Here is a 27,534-nt window from a genome sequence, read left to right as displayed (position 1 = left end):
TTTGCCTTTTTTCTCCACAGGTTGTCCATAATATAAAAGGTATTCAGTATTCAAAAATTGTCATATATCTGCAAATAATTCTTGAATTTAATCAAGAAGTTTTGACTGGATACATGGATCACATGGTAGGTTTCAGTTCATTAAGAGTTTATAGAATCATAGAGCTGGCAGAGACCTTAGAAGACCATCAAGTCCAGCCCTCTGCCCAAAGCAGGACCAATCCCAACTAAATCAACCCAGCCAGGGCTTTGTCAAGCCGAGACTTAAACACCTCTAGGGATGGAGACTCCACTACTTCCCTAGGTAACCCATTCCAGTGCTTCACCACCCTCCTAGTGAAATAGTTTTTCCTAATATCCAACTTGGACCTCTCCCATCGCAACTTGAGAGCTTTGTTCCTTGCTCTGCCATCCATCACTACTGAGAACAGCCTTTCTCCAGCCTCTTTGGAACCTCCCTTTAAAAGTTGAAGGCTGCTATCAAATCCCCCCTCACTCTTCTCTTCTGCAGACTAAATAGACCCAAATCCCTCAGCCTCTTCTCGTAGGTCATATGCTCCAGCCCTCTAATCATGTTGGTTGCCCTCCGCTGGACCCTCTCCAATGCATCCACATCCTTCCTGTAATTGGAGGCCCAGAACTGGACACAATACTCCAGATGCGGCCTCACCAGAGCCGAGTAAAGAGGAATAATCACATCTCTGGATGGACTGGCAATGCTCCTCTTAATGCAACCTAATATGCCATTAGCCTTCTTGGCTACAAGGGCACACTGTTGACTCATGTCCAGCTTCTCATCCACTGTAATCCCCAGGTCCTTTTCTATAGAACTTCTACTTAGCCAGTTCTGTAACTCTTAGAATTGGATTTCCAGTATCAGTATACTTTCTACAAACATTCTGCAATATTCATTTTAAATTTGGATTTTGGATAATAGTCCTGCCAGCAAAGTAATATGGTAGTTTATTCACTGAGGACAAACAAATATGGTGCTAATTAACTGAATTAATCTAATTATTCAAATTAGTGCTAGTGGACCTTTTTTTTTTTTTTTTTGGGATACTGCTCCAGATTGATGTGTGGACATCTGGATGGACCTGGTCACATTGGAGAAATGTATAGCCGCTAATTAAAGCAGAGAAAGCAGTATGTTTGTTGAGAAGTTGTAAATAGAGCTCAGTTGAACCACTCATCACAATGTATACACCAGGTTTCGCCTTTTCTGTCCACAAACTGCCACGAACCAATCATGACTCTAAACTAATTTTTAAAAACTTAACAACAAATAGACTAGTAGCACCATGAAGACTAACAAAACATGTAGATGATATCATGAGCTTTTGTGGGCACAGCCCACTTCTTCAGATGACCAGTGTTACTTCTTGCTACAGCCTTGTTTCTGCCTGTCAAAGGTGGAGAAGCAGATGGCTGTCCTCTGCCAACAGTTTTGTGACCTTGCCCTGAGAAGGGACTCTCTAGCAACAGCACCATATATGGCTCCATAGGGCAATTATGCTTCTCTTTCTGTCTTGATTTTTGGTGCCAGTACATGCTCTGGAGCTGATACATGTGCCATTTGTCTCCATGCATGGAAGCTTTTTGTTGAATGTACATCCCTTCCTGCAAGCTTGGGTACCCCCTGTCCCACACTGCATCTCATGCTAAGTCAGTAAAATGCTGGAATTCCTTCTATCCTATTCTCTTTGTACTTCTGAGCATTTTGACCTACAAAAACACAAAACCAAGGAACATTTGTGAGCACGTCCAGGGGAGTATATTTGCTTACACACAAATTTGCCTGTTCATAGACACAACAATGTCTACAGGAATTAAATCTCCATTTTGCTTCATATGCTTGTGATCTGTAAAGCAGATGGTGACTGCCAAGGTGAGGCAGAGGGGATGATTAAAAATGCACAATGAGTTTGCTTCAGTTGTATTTCAACAAGTCTAATTCTCTGCAAAAATGTATAGATCTTATCTATATGTCTCTTCTGATAGCTATCACAAATTCAATAACTAATTGCTAACTAAACTATAGGAAAATGAAGCAATTTTCCTTAGCTCTGCTTAATATTGACTTCTGAATCAAAGCAGCAAAGCATATGAAGACTAAATTATTGAAGATAAATGGATGTGATTGAGACAGCATTTAACCAAACTGCTTTTTACCATGACACAGTAGAATCATAGAACACTAGAACTGGAAGGGATCTTGAGAGGTCATTGAGTCCAGTCCCCTGCCCTCACAGCAGAACCCAGTAATGTCTAGCCCAGTGGTGAGCAAAAGGGCCTCCGTGGCTGGATCCAGCCCACCAAGCAGGTTGATCTGGCCCACAGAGGCCCTGCCTCTCCCCTGTCCCCAGGCCAACTGGGGTCTGGGGGCGAGAGGGTGCGCGAAACTACCTCCTGCCCTGCGAGGAGCACACTGCGCTTCAAAGTGCTACCTGCTCCCTGCAGGGTGGGAGGAGACATCACATGCTCCCCCATCTCCAAACCCTGATTGGCCTGGGGGCAGGAGAAGCGTGCAAAGTTTCCTCCTCCCTTTTCCCCTCCCACCCCACCCCGCCCTACAAGGAGCCGCACGGCACTTCAAAGTGCCTTATGCAAGCACAGGATGGGGGTAGGACGAAGGAAACTTTGTGAAGCTCCCCCTCCCCCAGGCCTTGATTAGCCTGGGGCTGGGGGAAGGGCCCAAAGGCTCCTCCTGCCCTACCCCTGCCCTGCAAGGAGCATGCAGCAGAGTGCAGCACAAGGAAGTGGCATGAGTGCCTACTGGGAAGGGGGGCAAATGGGTTCCACCACCCCCAGACCAATCATGGTCTGTGGATGCAGTAGCCCAGAAACATCCTGGCCCCGCCCCTTTCTGGTTTAGGCCCCACCCCTTCTGGGCGGCCCCCGGCCAAAAATTATTGCACACCCCTGGTCTAGACCATCCCTGATAGATGTCTTTCTAACCTGCTCTTAAATATCTCCAGAGATGGAGATCCCACAGCCTCCCTAGGCAATTTATTCCAGTGTTTAACCACCTCGACAGGAAATTTTTCCTAATGTCCAACCTCAACCTCCCTTGCTGCAGATTAAGCCTATTGCTTCCTGTCCTATCCTAAGAGGCCAAGGAGAACAATTTTTCTCCCTACTCCTTGTGACACTCTTTTAGATACCTGAAGACCGCTATCATGTCCCCTCTCAATCTTCTCCTTTCCAAACTAAACAAGCCCAATTCTTTCAGTCTTCCTTCATAAGTCATCTTCTCTAGACTTTTAATCATTCTTGTGGCTCTTCTCTGAACCTTCTCCAAATTCTCCACATCTTTCTTGTAATGTGGTGCCCATAACTGGACACAATTCTTCAATTGAGGCTTAATCAGCGCAGAGTAGAGCGGAAGAAAGACTTCTCATGTCTTACTCACAGTACCTGACAGCCTGAAGTGTTTTGCAAGGTAACCAGGCTAGTAGTGATTCTTTCACTTAAAATCTTTATTTGATAATATAGTTAGTATACAGTAAAGGGTGCAAAGGGTAATTTTAAATTGTGATAATCTCTAGAACTGAGCTCCTATTGTTTCATGATGCTTTGTTACTGGATGCTTAAGGCGAAATGGTCTGCAGAGGATGCAAGGGATCAGGATACCAGTTGTCGCACTAACTGGACACTGGAGCTAAAACCTTCTCTGGAAGAATTGAGGCAAAGCCTCTTTCCCTCTATAGCAGTTCCAATGTCACCGACTTTAAGTATTTTGTCCCTACTGATTTCAATGGGAGTTGTTAGGTTTCTAAGTACCTTTTGAAGATCTGGGCATTGCTGCTGCCCTTCTTACTAACCTGTGTCTTAGGCTGTGTCCAGACTCCATGCCTCCGTCGACGGAGGCATGTAGATTAGCCAGCTCGGAAGAGGGAAATGAAGCCGCGATTAAAATAATCGCGGCTTCATTTAAATTTAAATGGCTGCCCCGATCTGCCGATCAGCTGTTTGTCGGCAGATCGGGAGAGTCTGGACGCGATGCCCCGACAAAGAAGCCTTTCTTCATCGACACAGGTAAACCTGGTTTCACGAGGCTTACCTGTGTCGATGAAGAAAGGCTTCTTTGTCGGGGCATCGCGTCCAGACTCTCCCGATCTGCCGACAAACAGCTGATCGGCAGATCGGGGCAGCCATTTAAATTTAAATGAAGCCGCGATTATTTTAATCGCGGCTTCATTTCCCTCTTCCGAGCTGGCTAATCTACATGCCTCCGTCGACGGAGGCATGGAGTCTGGACACAGCCTTAGAGACATGCCTGGAAGCCATGTTTCATCTCAGAGTCAAAAGCAGCCAATTTTCACAAAGTCTTGATATCAATATTTTTTCCCATGCAGCTTCAGGCTGCTTTCCACAATGCTGCTGTTATAGTCTTCCTTATTACCATGCCTCACCTTATCCTGGAGCACAGAGTATCCAGGGATTAGTACCTAGGAGAAGCCTCAAAGCCAAGTTCTGCTGTAGAATGTCTACTCAGTTTGTTTATGGCTCATCTGGCACATGCTGCAAGGGGAGTGCAGAGGGAGGGCTGCAGAAGTGTGTGAACTAGAGGGAACTGAGTGGGAGCAGGAACCCCTTCGCCTAAGTCTGCTACTGCATTTTGTTTTCTCTGCAGTACCAATTACTTGAAATTTCCTCATCTAAAATTTCTGTTAAAGGTATAGGGAAATGGGAGACAAACATACTGGAAAAAAACTCCTGCCTGGAGACCAAAAGAGGAGAGCTAAGAAGAGCTTTCTGCTTCTGAGTGAATACAAGGAAGCAGGCAGTTTGGGATAAGAGCAGCACTCCGAACAGCCACTCTCAGTGGTGGAACAAGAAGAAATGGAGTTAAAAAAGAGTGAGAGAGAGAGAAGCTTCCATCTCTGGAAGATGAGGAGACTGAATAATTCTTCTACAGTAGTAATGGATTCTCAAGCAGCAGATGCTCACAGAGAGGGAGAAATAATAATTACTGTCTTGGCCTGAATATTAATTAGTAACCATGACACATGCCACGTATAAATAAATAATGTTACAGAGTTAAATCCTTCTCTGTGCTCAAGTGGCTGACCTAAGCCTGTGTTCTCAGTGAGGCTATCCTGTATGGGTATAAGCAGAGAGACTTCTCTCTGCCTGGAAAGGCCCATTCATTTCAACAACAGTTCTGTGCACAAAGGGTTTGCAGAATTGGGTCCAGAGAGTGAAGCTGGAGATCTTAGGATTTTTCGACTATATTTTACAAGTACATAGTTATTTTACAGAATATATTCTGTATAAAATTAAAAATTGTAAAAAATAATTAGAAATGAATCCTAATACATGAGAGAAAATCAGAACCCAACTTGGTGCATAGCTTAATATTATTTTACTATATTTATCTTCTCGTGCCGAGAAGCTACTGAATCATTAAGCTTGTGTGAACAGCAGCATTCTATGTACAACATATGCCTTGTTAATCATTTGCTAAATGTATACATTGTTACATAGGTGCTGGACCTAGGACCATGGGGGGTGCTGGTTTGAAGTGGTTTCCATCATATGCAGCATTTACAGATTGTGTTGGTGGCTCTTAGCACACTCGCTATAAAAATTGTTCCAGGGCCCCTGTATTGCTAAACATGACAGTTGCTAGATGGGTTCTTTTATGGTTTTTTTAACTCATGTGGCAAAGTATTTTCAGTTCAAAAACAGTGTAAAGCCAATCTGTGTAGTATGAGCCTATGTATGGTTAAATCTATAGCACAGTTTTACTAGCACTGAACTAATACAAAAATAGCAGGCCCTAATAGGTGTTTCAAGTGGCATGATCAAAGCTGAAGCACCCAAAATGAATGAATACGTCTGAGGAATTGTTTGCTAAAATTGTCAATGAAAACAACGAGAAACGAACCTGTGTTAAAGTAGTTCTAGAAAACATAGATTCAGGAAAAAGATAATTTGGAGTCATGGTAAATTACCTTTCTAACCTCAGCCTATTTAAGTCACTAGTATAGTTGCTCACTCTCAAACACTATATTCTTTTAAACATTGTTCTTAATGTACGAAAGCAACCTGTTCTATGAATGTCAATGTAAAAACCACTGTGGGATCAATGACCTTTCAAAAATTAGGGAGCTGAGAATAAAAAATGATTACCTTAAACCAGACTTCTTGAGACTGTTCACTATACTACTATATTAAAAATGCTTATTAGGCTGCAGACAATTAACTTATAATTTATCTCATCTTGTTCCAGCTGGATCAATGAATATGCTGTTTGTATCCTCCCCATATTCCTTAAAGTTCTAATAATATGCCAATAATGTTTTATAATGTATAGCAGAGGATATCTGCTGTTTGAAAAGCTGTTACAAAAATCTTAAAATGATTTAAAAAATAATAAATGGGACTTCAAAATTTCATGTTTAAAAATAGCTTTCTTAAAATGGGACACAGTTGAAATTTATCAGTTGCTCACTATGTGGTATATTCTGCCTCAAAATGAAACCTGCAAGCCCTTCGATCACTGGATTGAAAAGTCAGAAGTCAGATTGGTTCACTATCAGTAGAGCATTTAAATGCCTCTATAGACCCTAGTTGAAATGCCCTTGTATAATCTTGTAAAGGAATACTCGCCAGTCAATCATAACAGATCACAACACTTCCCAATCAAAAAACTTAAATCCTTCCTACTTCTTTTTCTACTCATGGAAGAACACATATTTCAATTTTGTGCTAAATTAGGGCAGTATGAACATAGAAAATCTGGTGTAAGTTAATCTGTAGTTGCTGGCCAGCAGTTATAAAGGCTACATTGTGGAGCATGTGAAGATCTATTCTGGAGCAGGATGGAAAATTCTCACTGTCAGTCAGTCTTTCATTATCTTCCAGGTGTGGCAGTTCCTAAACACTGATGAATCATAGTGTGCTTACAGCTTGGCTCACGTGCTCTTCAAGTCCCTTTGTGCTTCAAGTCCCCTGGTGATGGAAAAACTTAGAATTTAAATTGTCCTGAATTCATCTCCAAAATAGTTTTTGCTTGGTGTGAGTGCTTGCAAACAAGTGCAGAGCATAGCTTATCCAAATTATACAAATATATATTCTAATCCTTGTCTGTAGTATCCATAGCTGTGCAGTGAGAATAAGTTTTTGTGTGTGCATACTCTGGAACTACTCATAAGTGCTGCCTGGTTTAAGAATCTAGCTCTGAGTTTCAAAAGATTCTCCACCCTTCAAGAAGAGTTTGATCTTGTAGGTTTTTTCTCCTCCTAGTCAAACATTAATAGTACTAGAGTCTGATAAGGAAGAAGGAATGTATTTTTCAAAAAAATCTTAGATTGGCGGGTTGTGCAGAGTCAATGGAAGTGCAGCTCAGATCAGTTGGTATATGTATTTCTACGTTAACTGGTGCAACACTTCCCAATCAAAAAACTTAAATAACAACTAATGGTCCTGCAGCATTTCCCAGTCAATTCAGCCTCCAGCAGTGTCCACGTTTTGTAACTTCTGTACTTTGAGTTCTTGGAATAGCTTCTCAACAAAGTGTTCTGCTTCCTTTTCTAACTCCACACTGTTTACTCATCATACCTACCTTTTGTTGCCTTTCTTTCCTTTCTCTGTAAAGAACAGTATGCCTATGCCCCATTCTCATTTGCCAAAAGATAAAACTGCTTTTTTTCAAAACTGCTTTAACTTCTCATAATTGAAACTGTGGAGTTTCAGGTTTTCTATGAGCAGGTTAGGGTCTCCAAAGCACAGCTTGATGAATGTCCACAAAACAAGACATTTTATTTGCAGAATTGTCAGTTGAAAATGTTGGCCCATTTGCTTCATCCTCCATCTCTCCAACCTTTGTTTACAGTTCTAGGAAAAAAACCAACAACTACCCAAACCAAAAATCCTGCTATAATTCTTTCAATTGATATTTTGGAAGAATGACACATTTCTACATATTTATCACCAAAAGTTGTCCATTTTCACTATGAAATAGGCCATTATTGCTTAAAAATCTGCATATTTTACAAAAACTTTCCATGATAATTGGCGCATATATGCAAGATTGTAACAATCTAGTAATTTTTCAATTCTAAGTACTTTTGCATCATACTGTGTATGTTCCTAACCCATTTCTCTAATGTCTGAAATCATGAAACAAAGGCAAGTAATATCCCATGACTGTTGTCATTGACAGGCATTACACTAAAGCAGTGGTCCCCAATGTGGTGCCCGCGGGTGCCATGGCGCCTGCCGGGGCATTGATGTGCGCCCGCCGTAACATCTGGGCTGGCCCCACCCTCCCTAGCGAGCAGCACATGCATGGTGCCAGCCCCAGGCACATGGCGCATGGGCGGCCCTTGCCCCGGGCGCGTGGCACATACGTGGTCCGGCCCCGGGTGCAGGGTGCCCCACCCCCGGAAGCAGGTGCGTGAGCGGACCTGCCCCCGAATGCCCGGCACGTGACTGGCCCTGCCCCCAGGTGCCCAGCAGCCACGAAAGGTTGGGGACCACTGCACTAAAGGAAGGATCCTCAAACCTCCACCATTGTGCAATAATTCAGATACTAATGCTAAATATGTAATCTTTACAATCAGTATTACATAGTAAATATATGGGGCTGATCAGTGAAGGGTGAACTGCAGTCCTGCCTATTTTTAAGTAAACAAAAAATGAGTAATACATTAAATATGTAACTTTCTAGTGACTGATACATTTTGTAAAGATTTTTTTTCCCGGGAATGTTGAACCAATACAAGTTATTCTCCTCAAAAGCTCTGAGAAAAAGGATAGAAAGATGAAGACCAAAGCACAGAGGAAGTTGTTGAAGAAATGCTGGCTCAGAACCTGGCAAGAAACTATAATATAGAGGGAATTGTTGCCAATTTAACAGCCATAATAGAAATAACGTTTGAGAGATTAAAAAGATAGGAAGATACCATTAAAAGTCTCAGCACCCATGCAAAAATAAGGCCTGGTCCAAAAATCAGGCAAGAGTCACATTGTCAGAAGTGGCCTTTGGATCAGACTCCTAGGCTGTCTCTACATTGGCACCCCTTTCCGGAAAAGGGATGCTAATGAGACACTTCGGAATTGCAAATTCCGCAGGGGATTTAAATATTCCCCGTGGCATTTGCATGAACATGGCTGCCGCTTTTTTCCGGCTCGGGGTTTTGCCGGAGAAAAGCGCCAGTCTAGACGGGATCCTATAGTCCAATGAAATGGATACCTACTCAGTAAGCTAAAGGTTTCAAAATGTGCGGTGGCCTCTGTGCAATATTTAGTCTTTCCTTTTGAAATTTGTGGTTTGAAATCAAGACCTTTATTAAGGCATAAATAAAGTTTAATATTACATGTTTAATTCAATGACATGATTGATACAGCCCTGAAAATCTGCATATATCTGCTTTATATCCACAGATATCTGCATCCACAGTTGTTAGTACAGATACTCAAGGCTCATTTTTGCAGATATGGATGCAGATACAAATATGCATTTTGTATCCATGAAGGGCTCTACTGATTAATAAAAGTGTCCTGGATATATGAACAAATCTCTCCTCCTTTATGAGGAGAAGGGTTTCTTTTTTGGGAAAGAAAGTCGTCTTAAAGTTCTTAATGTTGCACTTGTTATATATGCTTACCTATGACCTTGTGGCGAGGTGTCTAGCCCCTCATGGCTCAGCCCTGGGGTTGAGCCCCTTTAACCACTGGCCCTGAGGCCTAGTCCTGTAAACACTGGCCCTGAGGCCTAGTCCTTTAGAGTATCCGTGCTTAATCTGGAGTCTGGGAAGGAGGGGTAGGAGAGGGCCAGGCCCACCCTCTCCACTGGGCCCCAACCCAGGGCCCTATCAGTGATGGGTGATTCCCACCATTGGCTCGGCAGGAAATTTTCCCCAAAATGTGCCAAGCCTGCCGGGGCTTTTCCTGCTCCCCGCCCTGGGTTGCTTCCTACCTCCTCCCCCTGACCAGCGGAGGTCCCACCTGGAGATGAGGGTCTTACCGTGACAGTAGCGTTGGTCGGTATGGCGTCCAGTGCATCCACGGCTGGTGTGGTGACAACAGATAGGTGAGCTGTACGGTGTGGCCGGCATTGTGGACGTGCCCAGCCTGGGAATGGTATTGGTGGGACAGCTGACCCGGCAGCTCTTGCTCCAGCTGCAGCGGCTGCGGCACTCATGCGGCAGCTCCTTCCCATACTGAGCTCCTTTGTGTGCTTTTATACCTAGGCTTCCCTGGAAGCATGCCCAGCAGGGCCGCGGGGGAGGGGCGTACTCCACCCAATAGGCATGCTTACTGCCCTCCTGGGCAGTGCGGGGTGGGCAGATCCCGTCACAGACATGAAACTCAATCTCTTTTTAAAATTACATTGGACCTTTATTTAAAGGTTTCCTGGACACCCCCCTTTTCTAAGGTAGTACTTGAAAGATATGACATGACCCCCTCCCCCCAAAACAGTCTAAAATCTCAGACACTTTCCTGTTATATTTCTGACCTTCCCAATTAGAACTCGCAATATTATGTAAGAAAGGGCAGTCAGACTATGTCTACACAGCAGAGTTATTTTGGAATAACGTTTCTACTTTGAATTAACTGCTGTGTAGACAGAGCCAAAAGTTTAAATAAGCTATTTTGACTTAAGTTAAGTTGCGTAGCTTATTTTGAGTTCAGCTCTTCTGCATAGATATACTCTTGTAGCCTTATAATTGTGTAAATAATAAATCAGTTAGTTATACGTTATACCAAAATGTTTGGATTAAACTTAAACACAAGATGGAAGCCTCAGTTAGGCCAGGCAGCTTTGTTAACTTAGCTCCAGTTCTGTTTGATGTCAGCATGTTCTGATGTTAAAGTGAAGGGATGGAATATTGTAATGCATAGTGATGTCAGATCAGCTTTGTAGTAGATAGAAAGAAGTTTAATGTTGAAAGACTTTGTAACTTTGTTAAAGTGACTAGATGTACCCTTTGTTCCATGCTGCAATTGTGTAAATGTATTGTTTGTGTGAATGAGAGAAAAAATGAATTAGGAGAGAGAAGTGTGAAGGCCACTGCATGCTCAAATGGTCAGAGGAATGGCCAGAGACTCAGAAGCACCAAATAATTATCAACTAAGTAAAAGCACACTGAAGACACAGACTACCGGGGCAGATTGAGAAACCCTGAAATTAGTGGTAAGCACCCCTTGATAGGGAACCGATAACAAGTTTAGACAAAAGACAACACCCAGGAGGGGTCAGACTGCGAGAACAACCTCCAGATAAGCATATAAGCATATGTTGCAGAAAAATTGATTGTGATGCTGAATGACTGATTGAAGCCTGACAAGGCAAAATAGATAGACTTACATGGAAAGAAAATCCTATAAAGAATGGGGTGTCTTGTATGATTATTTGGGTTCCTGTACTGCTAAGACTATGGAGCATCAGTCTGGACTGATAAGAACCCAGCCCTTTCCTCGCACCCAACCTATCTGGCCAATAGGTTTGGCAGAACAACAGACTGGTAACTATTCCATCAGCAGGGTGTGTGCGTGCAGGTGAGTGTGTGTGTGAATGAATACGCTACTTTGTTATATTATCAATAAATGCAGTGTTGCTTTATTCCCCTGAAAAAGATCCAGTGTGCTTCTTTTAAGCATAAATCCTCAGAGAATAACTGGGTCTAAACAAAACAATAGAAGGGAAGTATTAAAGTAACGAATTATATAGTAACAGAGAGGTGATTTTCTCTCCCTTAGGTTGCCCCTATGAAGGTGTGTAAATTGTGCATGGCACCAAGAAAATGGAGAACTGTATTTAAATAACTGTAACTCCCTGACATCATTTATCAAGACCCTAACATGAGATCCAAACTTTCTGGGTGGAGCAGGATTCTCAATATATTTACAATAGAAGGGACGGAAGTTAGACACAATAAGGACTTGATTCACAATTCTACTATTATGGTCATATGATACAGATTTTAACATTCAGAATGAACAAGCATTTTGTTATTTACCAAAATAGGCTTCCTTTTTTAAAGGTGACATTTGAAAATGCCTATTCCAATACATGCATTGTTATTGACTAAATGAAAACAAAACATTTCATTTGGCTTCTGTAACTAATCATGATTTTTTTTCTGTGTTCAGAAGTCATAAATAGCACTTTTAAAGGAAGAGGAAGGATTATGTTTCCTGGAAGCAATATGTGAATCCTACCTAAGGCAAAGAAATTGTTCCTTAAAGTATACAGTTATTCCAGGTGTCTGTATAATATAAATATATTATTGGCTGATCCCATTATCCTATCACTCTTTTTGATCATGAACCATGTTCTATATTTTTTGAGAGTTATCTGCAAAACAATGTGGGAAATGCTTAGACTTTACTATCTCTAGATATAAAAATTTGCTGATGGGGTCAAATACTGCCAAACCTTTGTAAGTCATAACATCAGGCTTTTTGCAGAGGATCTAATTAGATTGGAGGAGAGAGAATTTGCCCCTAGCAACATTATTATTTAATGGAGACAAGTCATATAGCTGTTCTTCTGCTACTGCTGTGACTCATGGGTAGTGATAGCAGCTGCGGCTCTGAATACTAGAGGGCTTTAGACCTATGGAACTGTATAATTGTTGCCTGAACCTACTTTGAGCATGCCCCAAAATCCCACTCTGCACCGTGGAGTATGGTTTCATGACATGCAGAATTGTGGAATCCCTGTGTGTGGCCTCTGGGTTTGTCTTCGCTTAAACTTACATTAAATTTAAATATGACCTTGAGAAATTGTTAACTAGCACAATGTTAACATCATCCTTGCACTCAGCATAGACAAAATATGTTGTGTTAAGCATCTTGTCAGCTGGTCATGTAAGAGGTTAGAGACAGATGAATGAATTGTATACTATATATTGATTTTTTTAAAATGTGTTTATTGACACACAAACATTACAACACAAAATAAAATACTGAAAGTGAAGGAGGAGAGTAATGGTCAATACACTGTATTCCTCCTGAGGGTTAGATGACCTATTAATTAATCATTTATATTCAAAGAAAGTCAATAATGGAAACCACTTTCCCACTAAAAAATTCCTTTTCCTCAATAGTGCTACTCTGCTTATGACTTTAATCCAATGATAACAGGTTTTACTTTAAAGACAGTCATTGAACCAGGACAGGGGAATATTCCAATAGTTCAAGACTATGTCCTATACTTAGTAGGCAAAAAGAGGAGGCGATACAAACTAATATTTGTTTCATTATTACCTCTCTAGATTTACTGTTAATAGGCCAAATCCTACTGCCCAAACTTGTAACCGGGTGGCAGAATTCTTCTGTTGAACTCCACTGTAAACAAATGGTGGGCACCTGCAGGGAACTTTCTGAATTGGCTCCTGATGCAGTCTGTATAGTTTAACTGTACCATGCCTGCAAAGGAGGTTGGTTTGGCTCAGTACAGAGAGGAGATCTGGAGTGTGGGCTGAATAGTCCTAGGCAGGAGTCTTCAGGAAGAACTTTTGGAGAAGGTTTGGGCTGGAATTTATTATAGTCTTAGTTCATTTCAAATAAAGCCAAAGACTATAAAGGGCGTGAGTATCCTCCTGTACAAAATCTCCTTTTAAATATTTTTAGTAATAATTAAAGAGGAAATCCTAATGCAAAAATCTGCTTTCTCCGTTGGTTAGTAATTAGGTTGCTCTCTAAATCGTATTTGTGATAGCAGTTTTGCAAATTACCAACTGCCGCCATTCTTTGTTCTCAATAGACAAAGTACTTTTGACTCTGCTTGTTTATTTTTTTGGACCTTGTAATCTTTTGAGGCCAAACTTATATCACATCTTTGACCGATTTTCACAGGCTTCAGATTTACACAAAAGATAGAAATATGTGACAGTTTTGGAGTACATTTTTGCCATGGTTTTTTTTCTCTCTTTCTGATCCCATCCTGAAACCGGTATAAATGTGTGCAGCTCAAATTGAGTTAAAAGGAGTTTTGCTTATTTACAGCAGCTGAGAATTTGGTCTTTTGTGTCTAATGCACATTTTAAAATTGGAAATAACTGGTAATTATTAAGGACTGAGGTAGCACTGCAAGTGTAATGGACAATTAAGTTAAGGAAGCTCCAATTAGCACAAGTGTCTGAGAGTGCTTGGCAGAGATGGGAAAGCTCCAGAGAGCTTTATCGGGTGTGATTTCAAGGATAATTATCTGAAATGAACTCCAGAGTGAGATTTTCAAAGCTACCTAAGGAATGTGAATGCCAGCTCTCATTAGCAATAAATGGGAATTGAATATCCATTTCCTCTAATCAGTGTTGAAAAAATCATGCCTAAACTTTTTGGGGGTACCCTGGGTAAAGAATACATTTTCTGTATCTAATATTCATTGGAGGACTTCCCAACTCTGCTATTAGGGGCTTATGTTGTAATTTGACTGAGGACAGCTGGGCTTGTTTAGAATTCACCAATGCCATTCCTCAGCCACAGTCATTGTTGTGGAATGACTCAAGATGAACTTTTTCTCAGCTTCTGAGAGCCCCTGTTTGTTTCTAGCCTTTGTGAATCCAGAGAATGAGACAGAGGTCCTTTGTACCTGGCTGACTCCCTCTGAGCCTCGGAGATTTGCCCATCACTTAATGACAGTGAATTGCTTACAATAAAGAAGTGTTAGATATAATTCCTTGCCATCTGCCTTTATTTTGCTAATCCACATGACTGGATACCACATTATGTTTGTTTATGTTTGCAATTTATCATATGCGTTCATATTCTCTTGTGTATGTAGACTCCTTTCAGACGGAAAGAACAGCCAGCTACAAAAGAAATGGTCTCAGCTATTGCATAATATATGTGCAAATTAATGAAAATAATTGGAAAATAAAAAGAACATATAACACTTACTGCAGATTTCAGACAGCCTGCACTAGCTGGCAATATATATACTTATATATGCAATTTATTCTTCTTTTATTTGACTATTTATTCTAGCAGCTGTCATATCACATTGTGTTTGTGCTACAGTACTTCTGAGATGTAGAGTAGCTTCTCTAGGGACACTGTCATATGAACTGTACTGTTTTCAGTGTGTGTTTTCTGAGAGAAATGTGTTTTGGTAAGCAAGCAAATATCCTAGTTTTGAGTTCTCAGAATTTAATAATTAATTGTGTTCTTGAATAAGCAGTTGTACGGAGGTTCTCTATCATTTTACATTTATTTAAAAACAGGAATCTCATCTTTTAAAAGTGATTTCTTTTTTTAAAGTACTTGTCATGGGCATATGGCAGGGGATTGCTATGTGTGTGTGCATGCATGCATGCGTGACTTTTTGTACAACTAGAAAATGCAGTTCTATATAGTATAGAAGGTATAAGCCAGTGGCTTATACCAATCACACATAGTTAGATGTCAGTAGGTTTATAGAGATGCCATATTCTGAGGTATAGCACTACTGAAAGATTTTTCCATTGACTTTTCTCTATAATCATTTTATCTCCACTGTGGCATGGCCTTGTACCTGTCTTAGTGCAGCAAGGATGGGAGCAAGAGTAGTGTACCAGTCCTGGGTATTGATAGTCATCCAGAGACATTTCAACAATCCACTAATCCTTTTGATGCCTGATCCTTATGCAATGATTGCTGAGGCCCTGTTGACGGCAGCATTATCCACCAACTCCGTCCCAACATGGGCCCTGAAGAAGACACAGTTATGAATCAACTCTTTTGGAATTCTGTGAACCACTGTAAAACATTTAGTGGCAGCTATAATAGCTTATTAACAAGCAAATAGTGTGTCCCAGAGTCTATGCATTTCTTTGCCCATATTGACAGCAGTCATCCCTGGGTTTCATGAAATGGCGGGGAGAGGGGGAGGGGTAAGGGAGGGAAGAAGAAAATGGACAATAATAATGGGGGATTTTAATTACCCCCATATTGACTGGATACATGTCACCTCAGGAAGAGAAGTGGAGATAAAATTTCTCAATGGCTTAAATGACTGCTTCTTGGAGCAGCTAGTGCAGGAACCCACAAGGGGAGAGGCAATTCTCGATTTAGTCCTGAGTGGAGTGCAGGATCAGGTCCAGGATATAACCGTTACAGGACCGCTTGGGAATAGTGACCATAATATAGTAACATTCAACATTCCTGTGGTGGGAAGAACACCTCAGCAGTCCAGTACCCTGGCATTTAATTTCAAAAAGGGGAATTACGCAAAAATGAGGAGGTTAGTTAAACAGAAATTAAAAGGCACAGTGACTAGAGCCAAATCCCTGAAAGCTGCATGGAAACTTTTTAAAGACACCACAATAGAGGCCCAACTTAAATGTATACCCCAAATTAAAAAACATAGCAAGGGACCTAAAAAAGAGTCACTGTGGCTTAACCACCATGTAAAAGAAGCAGTGAGGGACAAAAAGGTATCTTTTAAGAAGTGGAAGTCCAATCCTAGTGAGATAAATAGAAAGGAACATAAACACTGTCAAATCAAGTGTAAACATGTAATAAGAAAAGCAAAAAAAGATTTTGAGGAACAGCTAGCCAAAAACTCAAAAAGAAATAACAAGATGTTTGTTAAGTACATTAGAAGCAGGAAGCCTGCTAAAAAGCCTGTGGGTCCCCTAGATGATCGAGCTATAAAAGGAGCAATCAAGGACAATAAAGCCATTGCGGAGAAACTAAATGATTTCTTTGCTTCAGTCTTCACGGCTGAGGACGTTGGGGAGATTCCTGAATCTGCACCGTCCTTTGTGGGTGATGAATCTGAGGAACTGTCCCGGATTGAAGTGTCATTAGAGGAGGTTTTGGAACAAATAGAAAAACTTAATGTTAACAAATCTCCGGGACTGGATGGCATTCATCCAAGGGTTCTAAAAGAACTTAAATGGGAAATTGCTGAGCTATTATCTGTGGTTTGTAACCTATCCTTTAAATCGGTTTCCGTACCTAATGACTGGAAGGTAGCCAACGTGACACCAATATTTAAAAAGGGCTCTAGAGGTGATCTTGGCAATTACAGACCGGTAAGTCTAACTTCAGTACCAGGCAAATTAGTCGAAACAATAGTAAAGAATAAAATTGTGAAGCATGTAGAAGAACATAATTTGTTGGACAAAAGTCAACATGGTTTCTGTAAAGGGAAATCGTGTCTTACTAATCTATTAGAGTTCTTTGAAGGGGTTAACAAACATGCGGACAAGGGGGATCCAGTAGATATAGTATATTTGGATTTTCAGAAAGCCTTTGACAAGGTCCTTCACCAAAGGCTCTTGTGTAAATTACATGGCCATGGGATAAGAGGGAAGGTCCTTTCTTGGATTGAGAACTAGTTAAAAGACAGGAAACAAAGGGTAGGAATAATGGTAAATTTTCAGATTGGAGAGGGGTAACTAGTGGTGTACCCCAAGGGTCAGTCCTGGGACCAATCCTTTTCAACTTATTCATAAATGATCTGGAGAAAGAGGTAAGCAGTGAGGTAGTAAAGTTTGCAGATGATACCAAACTGTTTAGGATAGTCAAGACAGAAGCAGACTGTGAGGGACTCCAAGAAGATCTCACCAAACTGAGTGATTGGGCAACAAAATGGCAAATGAAATTTAATGTGGATAAGTGTAAAGTAATGCACATTGGGAAAAATAACCCCAACTATACGTACAGTATGATGGGGGCTAATTTGGCTACGACAAATCAGGAAAGAGATCTTGGAGTTATCGTGGACAGTTCTCTGAAAACTTCCACACAGAGTGCAGCGGCAGTCAAAAAGGCAAATAGGATGCTAGGAATTATTAGGAAAGGGATAGAAAATAAGACCCAGGATATCTTACTGCCCCTGTATAAAACTATGGTACGCCCACATCTTGAATACTGTGTACAGATGTGGTCTCCTCACCTCAAAAAAGATATTTTGGCCTTGGAAAGGGTTCAGAAAAGGGCAACTAAAATGATTAGGGGTTTGGAACGGGTCCCATATGAGGAGAGGCTAAAGAGACTGGGACTTTTCAGTTTAGAAAAGAGGAGACTGAGGGGGGATATGATAGAGGTCTATAAAATCATGAGTGGTGTGGAAAGGGCTGATAAAGAGTTTTACGTCAGGTCAAATACGATTGGTCCACTTTTGTAGCTCAGCAAACCCTCCCCTTTGTAGATGAATCACCATTAGCAAAAATATTTCTCTGGCAACAATGGCTGTGTATCCGCCACAGGCCTGGAAAGACTCTTCTCTTTTCTAGTCTTAGATTTTCAAAACATCTGTGTTCTCCAGCCTTGGAAGAAGAAAAAGGCAAAAGGCAACAAGTAACATTTTCTTAAGGGAACTTAATCACACGTCAGCTGGCTCCTTGAGGCGTTGTTTACATTACAACATTTTATTATAAGGTATCTTACCATTTTTACAAGTATCGGAAGGGTAGGTGTGTTACTCTGTGTCTTCAAAAACAACGAGGAGTCCTGTGTCACCTTAAAAGCTAACAGATTTTTTGGGGGCATAAGCTTTTGTGGGCAAAAACCCACTTCATCAGAAGTGATATCTTAGGTTCCCAAAAAGAATAAATGAAATATAAAGCTAGCCTTGTGTTTGACTTGGCAGGGTATTTACCAATAGGGAGCACATTCAAGTGGGAGGACATACGCAGCAACTCAGAGGTGAGTGAGGAAGAACTGCTTGTTGTGAAAGACAGAAAGGAATCAACAGCAGCTGGACTTTCTTTGAGTACAGCAGGATCAGGTTGTTAGGGAGAATGAGGCATTGCTGCAAATGGACAGATAGCCTCAGCAATGGGAGTGTGCCCTAGGGGAATGGGATCATGTACTAATACAATCCCTGATCCAGCTGGATGACAGAACACTTTTGGGGTCTGCCCACTGCCATTGCTGCTACTGCTGTTCAGAATGGGCAGCACCTTTTCCTCACCATTTTCGACCTCTGCCAGCTGCTACCCAGGTTGCTGCTGCTTGGGCAGTGAATTCCCACCCCTACCAGACAGGAGGATGCTTGATGCTTGGAAAAATATACTCTGATGGCACCCAAAACCCATCATCTCCTCAGAGCAGAGAAGAGAGAGACGATGAATCCTATTTTGTCTTTGAAGCTCAGCCTTTGCTCAGGTCTCAAATTTCATGCACTGGAGATCCACATTTGTCTCCCTGCACAATAATCCAATGGTGGTTTGTCCACTTATCTAAGGATTTTTCATTTTGTTCCTGCCAAACATCACTTTTGATCTGTTCAATGTATGTAAAAAAACATGGCTGTTCACCTCATTTGTGTGTACCTTGTTTTCCAAGTATGATCAACATAATTCTTAGTGTATTGGGAGAGTAGCAGAATTCACAGTGCATGACTGTGATTTATTAAAAATCTGGTGCCATGGAAATGCAAAGAATTTCACAACCTCCCTCCCCACCCATGAATTTGCTATTTTAAAGGTTGTTTGACAATAAAATAAGCTGTGAAATAACTGTGCTTCCAAAGCACTACATTGAAAAAGAAGAGGATAATTTAACGGATATGTCTTTGTTAATAATTTACATAACAATAAAGAGAAAAGAAACAAAAGTAAAATCATATTGAAGATATCTGACAATGAGCAGTACTTTTCTGATACTTTTCCCTATCCACATCCAGCCATTAGCACTGATAACTATGGGAGTATTCATATCAGGGGAATGCTTGCACAGGATTTTAACCAGCCCTGTGAGCAATGTTGCCAGAAAATATTGTGAGGTAAGAATTTGTGAATTCCCTCCCTAAATCCTACAGTATTGAAAAAAAATATTTTAACAATGTTTAAGCAGGGCCTGCTTTAGGCCGATTCGATCGATTCCCCTGAATCGGGCACCGTGCCTAAGACGACCTGGTGCCCTAAAGCTGGAAGTGTGCTGGCATGCCAGGCATGCTGCAAGAGGGGGCATCGGTCCCAGAGGAGGAGTGTGGCAGCTTTCCCGTGCTGCAGGAGGGGAGAATTGAGCTCAGGGGTTTCCCTGCACCACGGGAGGGAGGGGACCGGCTCTGGAGTTTGGCGGGAAGGTGGGATATGACTCTGCCCTGTAGCTGGGAATTTAAAGGGGCTATGACTCTTTTTTTGTGTCCGTTTTTTGTTTGTTTGTTTGTGTTTTTGGTCAACACAAAATCCTGGCTGCCTGGGCCCAGTCGAAACTTTTGTGTGCGGTGTTTTGGGTTTTTTTTTTCATTCAACAAAAAATCCTGGCTGCCGGGGACCTCTTGAAACTGTTCAAATTGGGCCCCGCACTGCCTAAATCCAGCCCTGTGTTTAAGTGCTCCCTATAAACCAGCCTGAAACAGTGCAGCCCAATAGTTGTAGAGTAGCCCCACCTTCAGTCCCTATCACAAAGTTAAGTGACTAAAAGAATGAGACTCTGCCATTCCCACGGCAAGCTTAATTTCTCCCCTTCATATCCAGAGGCTGAAGTTTATCCAGTTCTCTTTCCTTTACCAGAGAATAGGATAAGGATCTGACATTGGAAGTATAGTTCCAATGATCATTTTTAAATGTTCAATTGTGAATGGAGTAGGCAAAGAGGCTGAAAGGGAAAAGTAAATTGGAAGTAGCTGTCAGCCGACGGTCAGGACAGTGTGTGTGTGTGTGCTTCCGAGAAAAGGTTTAACGTCCGTATCTTTACTGCTAGGACCGGGGTCCCATCGCAGAGGGTGGCCAGCAGGCCAACAGACGCCTCGTTATATAGGAAGAGCTTATTACACCTTAGATTTTAGCTGCTAGAACACAAAGTTCCTTCGCAGCGGGCAGCCTAGGAAAGGCTGAAAAGGTGCCCCAACGGATCTTGTCACCTGGGAGTGACACAGATCCAAATGCCCAAGCTCTCCCTATGTCTGTCCCTTTTATGACCAGCTGAAGTTCTTTTAAATTGTGCTTGGTTCTATTACAGCAACTGAAGGAGTCAGGTTAAAGCTTAAACAGTTACAGGTTTATTAAAGAAGCTTATAAATCCTATGGTTACAATGGCTATTGCTCTATTTCTTAAATGCTAGCAAATATATATATATATATGTCTTAAAATGATTACAGGAAAAAGGTAAAGATAGAAAATAGAAATAATGGTACCAAGTGACAGCTTAATCTTTAAAGAGCTCTAACACTATGTATATATATACACTTAAACAAAGGACCACATCCAGGTACAATTTTTACCCCTTTCTATGCCTCTCAACTCCAGCGTGTCAGGCCAGGGCCGGTCTCTCAATTCCTAGGAAAGACGAATACGAGGAACCTCGGGAGATCAAACACCTAATCCGACCAGCAGATAGATGGTAGATTGACACTCAAAGCAAGTGTGCTGCTAGACCCATCTTTATACTCCTGGGGGCCTGTATCCTCTTTCTTATCTAAGATTCCGAATTGTACTGGTCCGTTTTGTGGTGCCAGTTCTTACAAGCAAGTTTCAAGTTAATTTACACTTGCAAGAGAGATAACTAAATTGTGAATACTAGACATTTTTTTACTGGGCGAGAGATTCCTCCCCCCGCGGATGGCTGTGTGTTCATATCAATATGGGTTAAGTCAAGGACACTTGCTTGGTCAGCAATTGGCATATCTCTGTTTACAGCCATTCATGGTCACACAGCCTGGGCCTTCTGCTCTGTGTGCCCTGGATGCTCCAGGCAAGCAAAAATGGATGTTACAAGGGGGGGTTCCTGTCTGGCTACAGTAGCTTATCATTATCCTGTCAAATTATTATTCTGTAATGTCATCCCTCATGCCTTGTATTCCTTCTGTTTTGCCATGGGAACAATAACAGTTTAAATTAAAAAAAATTTTTTTTGTCAGAGTATCTTAGCCCTAATTTCTGTTTGATTATAGAAAACACACTGCACTGGTATGCACTTGTAAGACACCTGAGAAAGAGATATATCCAGGAATTGACAGCTCTAATAAGAGTATGTTCTGGTTGGCGCTCTGTGGGGTTCTTGTAACAAATGAAGCTCCTGTGATTTGGAATCACTAAGTACAAATCAAGTTTGATAAGCAAGTAATTTTCTAGTATCTGGTCAGATTCTCTGCTCTTTGCAAGGCAGAGAAAGATTAGCCCACACTAACAGGATGTACTAGAATAGGGACGGCCAACCTGTTAGAGACAAAGTGCCAAAATAGCGATAGGCAGGGTGCGAACAGCCATGTACCAGGAGGGTGGGGATGGAGTTGAGCAAAAAAAAAAAAAAAAAAGCAGCAGCGCTGGGGAAAAGTAGAACAGCAGTACGCCATCTCTGGGAGGGGGCTCCACACTGGACAGTGTTCGAGTCAGGTGGAGGGTTGGGGTGCTGAGCAAGCTTCAGGCTTGTGACTGTGAGGGTGCAGGTGTTTGGGCTGGGGTGTATGAGGGGCTCAGGGCAGGGAGGCTGGGAGTATGATGGGCTCAGGACACAGATTTGCAGTGTGTGGATGGTGCAGGACTTTTGTGGCAGAAGACTGGGTATGTGGGGGTGCAGGAGTTGGGGAATGTGAGACGCTCAGGACAGGGGGTTCCAGTGTATGATAGGCTCAGGTTTGGGGCCAGGGCGGGGGGTGCAGGAGTGTTATGATGCTGCAGCCAGATGGGGGCTTGGCCCCAATTGGGGCCTTGTTGATCAGGCTTCATTTTTAAATAAAAAATTATGTCAAACACAACATGTTTCAGCATTGTCTTTAGTTATGAGAGGGGTGGGAGAATCTGTTTTCTGTGGGTCAGTGACCCCGACTCAAAAGTTGGTCAGGGTCACACAAGTGAGAAGCTAAAAACAACCCCTCCAAAAAACCCCAAGCCTCAAAACTGTGGCCCCAACTGTGCTGGTGGGGGAAGGGAACAGAGTTCTAGGGTAAGGTGCTGGTGGGTGCTGGGGCAGCATGCTGGTGAGTGCTGGGACAGGTGGCAAGGTGCTGGTAGGGGCAAGGGACATGGTGCTAGTGGGGGGTTCTGGCCAGGGTGAGGGGACAGGGATACCTCAGCTGGTACCGGGGATCCTGGGTCTCAGGAAGCACATGGGCTACTCTTCCCCTCCTCTCTCCTCCCATCCCCTCCCATAAACAGCTGGCACGCTTCCTGAAACACCAGGTCTGTTGCTCAGCCGGGGACTTCCTTCCTCCTGCTGCCTGCCTGTGCAGAGTGTGTGTGTGTGTGGGGGGGGGAATCCCGAGACTGCATGCCAGCTCCAACTTCTCAGGAAGTGCATGCTCTTCCTCTACTCCCCATGACAGCTGCGTGCTTCCTGAGAAGTTGGAGCTGGCTTGCAGTACCAGGATTCCTACTCCCTCCTCCCTTGCTCTAACCCAATCCCCATCCCCTTCCTCAGAACCAGGTACACCCACACTAACCCAATCCCCCTCCCCTCCAAACTTATGCCTGGGTCCCATAGCCAGAGCTGCTGCTATCACCACGTGTGACTCCCTACAGGCACTGCACGTGTGCGCTGAGTGGCCGGCTTTGAGCATGTGCTGGCCGGTATGCCATGCACACACACCCCAACCCATTCCCCCTCCCCTCCACTTCCCCAGAGCCAGACACCTTAAATCCCCGCTCTAACCCAATTCTCCTTCTCCCCCCAACTTTATGCCTAGATTCTGGAGCCAGAGCTGCTGCTACCACCATGTGCATCCATCTACAGGCACTGGGCGCGTGAGCTGAGTGTCTCGCCTTAAACATATGCTGGCCGGGATGCCATGTACACCCTCTCAACCCAATCTCCCTCTCCTCCCCTTCTCCAGAGCCAGGCATCTCTCCCTGCCCCACTCTAATCCAATCCTCTTCCCCCCTCTAATCTTATGCCCAGGTCCCAGAGCCAGCTGCTAGCACGACCCGGCTAGCTGAGTGCAACCCAGCCTTCATGTGCAGGATATGACGTAGTGTGCCGTGGGGCCGTGAGCTGAATGGCATGGGCCGTGAGCATGCATGCAGTTCAGAGTGTCCCAGCCATGAGAGAGGCTGACCTGAGCAGTTCTGGGTTCCATCCCGGATCCGTCAGGAGCCGCTATTTTTTTTCTTTGGGAGCCAAATGTGGCTCAAGAGCCATGGGTTGGCCACCACTGTATTAGAAGTTCCAAGGATTTTCAAATGGAATAGATGCTAATAAAAGAATAATTATGGGTATGTCTACACTACAAAGTTAATTCAAACTAACAGACGTTAGTTCGAATTAACTTTCATAGGCGCTACACTAGCGGAGCATATGGTTCGAACTAGGTAAACCACATTGCACAAGGACTAAGCCTCGTTCGAACTCACTAGTTCGAATTAAGGGCTGTGTAGCCCCTTAATTCGAACTAGTGGGAGGCTAGCCCTCCCCATCTTGTCCTGGTGGCCACTCTGGGTACCACCAGGGAAACTCGTATGCCCCCCTCCCGGCCCTGGAGCCCTTAAAGGGGCATGGGCTGGCTACAGTGCCTGTGCCAGGTGCAAGCCTGCCAGCACCCAGCCAGCAAACCCTGCACCTGGCACGCCATGAGCCAGCCACCTGATGCCCCCCAGCCCTCCGCCTCTTCCCAGGACCAGGCTGGCGGCTCTCGGGTGCCTGGCCAGGACCGCAAGAGGTGGGCGCCCGCCTGGTCTAGTGCAGACATCGTGGACCTCGTCCATGAACTCCGCACTAGGCACAGGAAAGTGGCCATCTAGGGGAGGAGAGCTGCCAGCCGGGCCACCCAGGAGCAGGTTTGCATGAAAATCAAGGTGGTCCACTGAGACCCCCGACCCTGAGCCCTGAGCTTAGAATGGCCGTAGTGGGTCAGACCAAAGGTCCATCTAGTCCAGTAGCCTGTCTTCCGACAGCGGCCAACCCTAGGTACCCTGGAGGGGATGGACCAAAGACAGTGACCAAGCCATTTGTCTCATGCCATCCTTCTCCAGCCTTCCACAAACTTTGGGCAGGGACACCATTTCTACCCCCTGGCTAATACCACTCCATGGACCCAACCTCCATGACTTGATCTCACTTCTCTTTAAACTCTGTTCTAGTTGTAGCCTTCACAGCCTCCTGCAGCAAGGAGTTCCACAGGTTGACTATTTGCTTTGTGAAGAAGAACTTTCTGTTACTAGTTTGAAGCCTGCTACCCATTCCTTTCCTTTGGTGTCCTCTAGTCCTTCTATTATGGGAACTAATGGAGAACTTTTCTGTATGCACCCTCTCCACACCACTCTTGCTTTTATAGACCTCTATCATATCCCCCCTCCATCTCCTCTTTTCTAAGCTGAAAAGTCCCAGTCTCTTTATCCTCTCTTCATATGGGACCTGTTTCAAACCCCTCATCATTATAGTTGCCCTCCCCTCTCCCAGCCTCTCTCTCTTCCCCTCTCGCAGCTCCTTTTCCTAATCTCAGCCAGTTTTGTTCAATAAAGAGAGTTTCTATTTTTGACCACACGTGTCCTTTATTTTGTACATCAGGAAGGGGGGCTAGGAAGGGGTAAGTGGAAGGAGGTGAGGGAGGAATGGGGTACGAGCCCCCAATGGGGAGGACTGGGGTGGCTCTGCGGGCTCCTTGGGGTGGAAACTCTCTTGCAGCCCCCCGATTGACCCCTCTCTCCAGATAGCAGCCTGCAGCAAGTGCATCCGGGCTGATGTCCGAGTGCTGTGATGTGCCAAGTATGGGCACTCAGGGCACTCCAAGCCAAGACTGCTTTGCATGCGGGAAACCCCCTGAGAACTGTCTGTCCAGGGTGGGGGTCGGGACCCTTTAAGCACAGCCCTCGGCTAGCCTGAGACAGCAGCTCCACTCTCTAAGTCCTCATCTGATGCCCTGCTGGCACTGCTTCCGGCCATCCTTAACCCCAGTTCAGGGTCCACTCTGTGTGGACGCGCTAGTTCGAATTAGCAAAATGCTAATTCAAACTAGTTTTTAAGTCTAGCTGTGCGAGTTCGAATTAGCTTAGTTCGAATTAACTAATTCGAACTAAGTTAGTTCGAATTAGCGCTGTAGTGTAGACATACCCTATCTTCAACTAACCACCAGATGGCCCTCAGGCATTGAGAGCCATATAAAAAGGAGACATTGAATTCTCCTGTGGGAAACTGTTTGTGTCTTGATATGTAGGAGTATTTTGGCTATACCTTAAGCCAGGCAGAGAATGTTCATGTTTTATTTAGATCTAAAATAACAGCACTGTGCTCATAAGAAAGTGTAGGAACCTGTTAAGGACAGAACATACTGTCTTTTTTTCCCCAGAGCTTTTGTTTTCTTTTTGTGAATGTTCTCATAGTTAGTAAGACAGGCTGGCTCACACATGAATTCATTTGTGGCAGCAGCTCATCTACAAGGCATGAAACATGTTCCATGAAAAGTACTAGATAAGGCTTTTCATTTCATACTGTAAATGCCCCTGAATTTGCAATACAGATTTTCAAATAATTTTATTCTGTCAGCCCCAAACTAAGCTTTGTAACTCTAATTTACTGACAGAAGCTAACAGTCCTCGTTGAGCTTGGCATTGAAAAGGTCAAGTACAGTACAGTGAAGAAAGGGAAATCATGACCGGCTGAATTGATGACAGGTATTCCTGTGAGTCTTTCAGGTTTTCTAAGTCATTCTAATTCACATACCTAACATGAATTAAGAAGCATGCTATCAATTGTACTATTGGTGTATGATTGTGTAACTGAAGTCCATTCAAAAGAGAACATACCCTGAAAGACACCATACAGTCAGTGCTGTTTGCTGTGTCATTCTAGGGAAGTAAGTCCTCTAACTTGATGTGGCATGAGCCCAAAGTAATTTCTGGCTTTCCTCGAGTGGCTCCAGATTTACAATGATGTAAATGACACCTCAATCTGACCCAGATGTACAATCCACTCCCAGGCACTTCACCATGGTGTCTGATTATCTTTCAGGGAGATTGTTCTACTAGTAGAAATATTGGTTCCTTGAATCTCTAGTCTAGGGGAAGGGTTTCAGGAAAAGAAATAGAAAGGGTGGGTGCACATTCTGGGTGAATTTTACGCCTATACACAGGACCAACACTAACAGCATACAACATTTAGTTTCTACCTAAAACCCACAAAATAGGGCCCAAGAGGGACCATTGAGAGGTCCTCCAGCCTCCTTATCTACAGCAATGTTGGCAAAGGCATCTAGCGTGCATTCCTTTCTGGCTTCTTGGGCATCCAAGCCCACATGAAGAGAAAGGAAACTCTTAGGGACAAATGGTAGCTCTTAGAAATAAAATGGACCTGGATATTTTTCCCAGAATCTGGAGCTGGCCTTTGGTTGCTGTCAGATACAGGGCAAAAGAAACTTACACTTGGATGCCAAGGTGAGTTCAGTGCTCACAAAACAGGGGCTGAAAAAAGATGTACATGAAACAAGATAATATGAACGTCGTACCTTGTGCTAGGGATTCAATTTATATTCCTCAGAGCTGGCCCACAACATTTTGGCACCTGAGGCGGGGAACTCAAATGACTCCCCCATACCCCCTTGATTGGGCCAAAACTTTGAAAAGTCTCAATTCTGCCCTCCTTCCTCCAGCACAGAGCTCCACCATCTCTGTGCATCTCGAGCAAAGAGACTACATATGCACCAGCAGCAGACACAATTTTCTACACTGTGGGTCCTAGTGGCTCCCCCCCACAGTCTGGCACCTGAGG

The 27,534-nt window shown here is 43.3% G+C and overlaps 1 long non-coding RNA gene across 4 annotated transcripts in view; it reads left to right on the top strand.

Annotated features, from left to right (window-relative positions):
* LOC112546253 (uncharacterized) overlaps nucleotides 1-27,534 on the top strand; it is a 245,657-nt gene that overhangs the window by 157,824 nt on the left and 60,299 nt on the right. For 3 of the 4 annotated variants that reach the window (XR_012904208.1, XR_012904207.1, XR_012904206.1), the window contains one exon: nucleotides 18,541-19,474. The exons of the other annotated variant lie outside the window; for it this stretch is intronic. This is a non-coding gene — a long non-coding RNA (uncharacterized LOC112546253). Of the gene's footprint in view, nucleotides 1-18,540; nucleotides 19,475-27,534 lie in introns of those variants that run through there. 4 annotated transcript variants of the gene reach the window in all.

Source organism: Pelodiscus sinensis, chromosome 5 (genome assembly GCF_049634645.1).
Source record: "Pelodiscus sinensis isolate JC-2024 chromosome 5, ASM4963464v1, whole genome shotgun sequence".
Lineage (NCBI taxonomy): Eukaryota > Metazoa > Chordata > Testudines > Trionychidae > Pelodiscus > Pelodiscus sinensis.
This window is presented reverse-complemented; position numbering and strand designations above follow the sequence as displayed.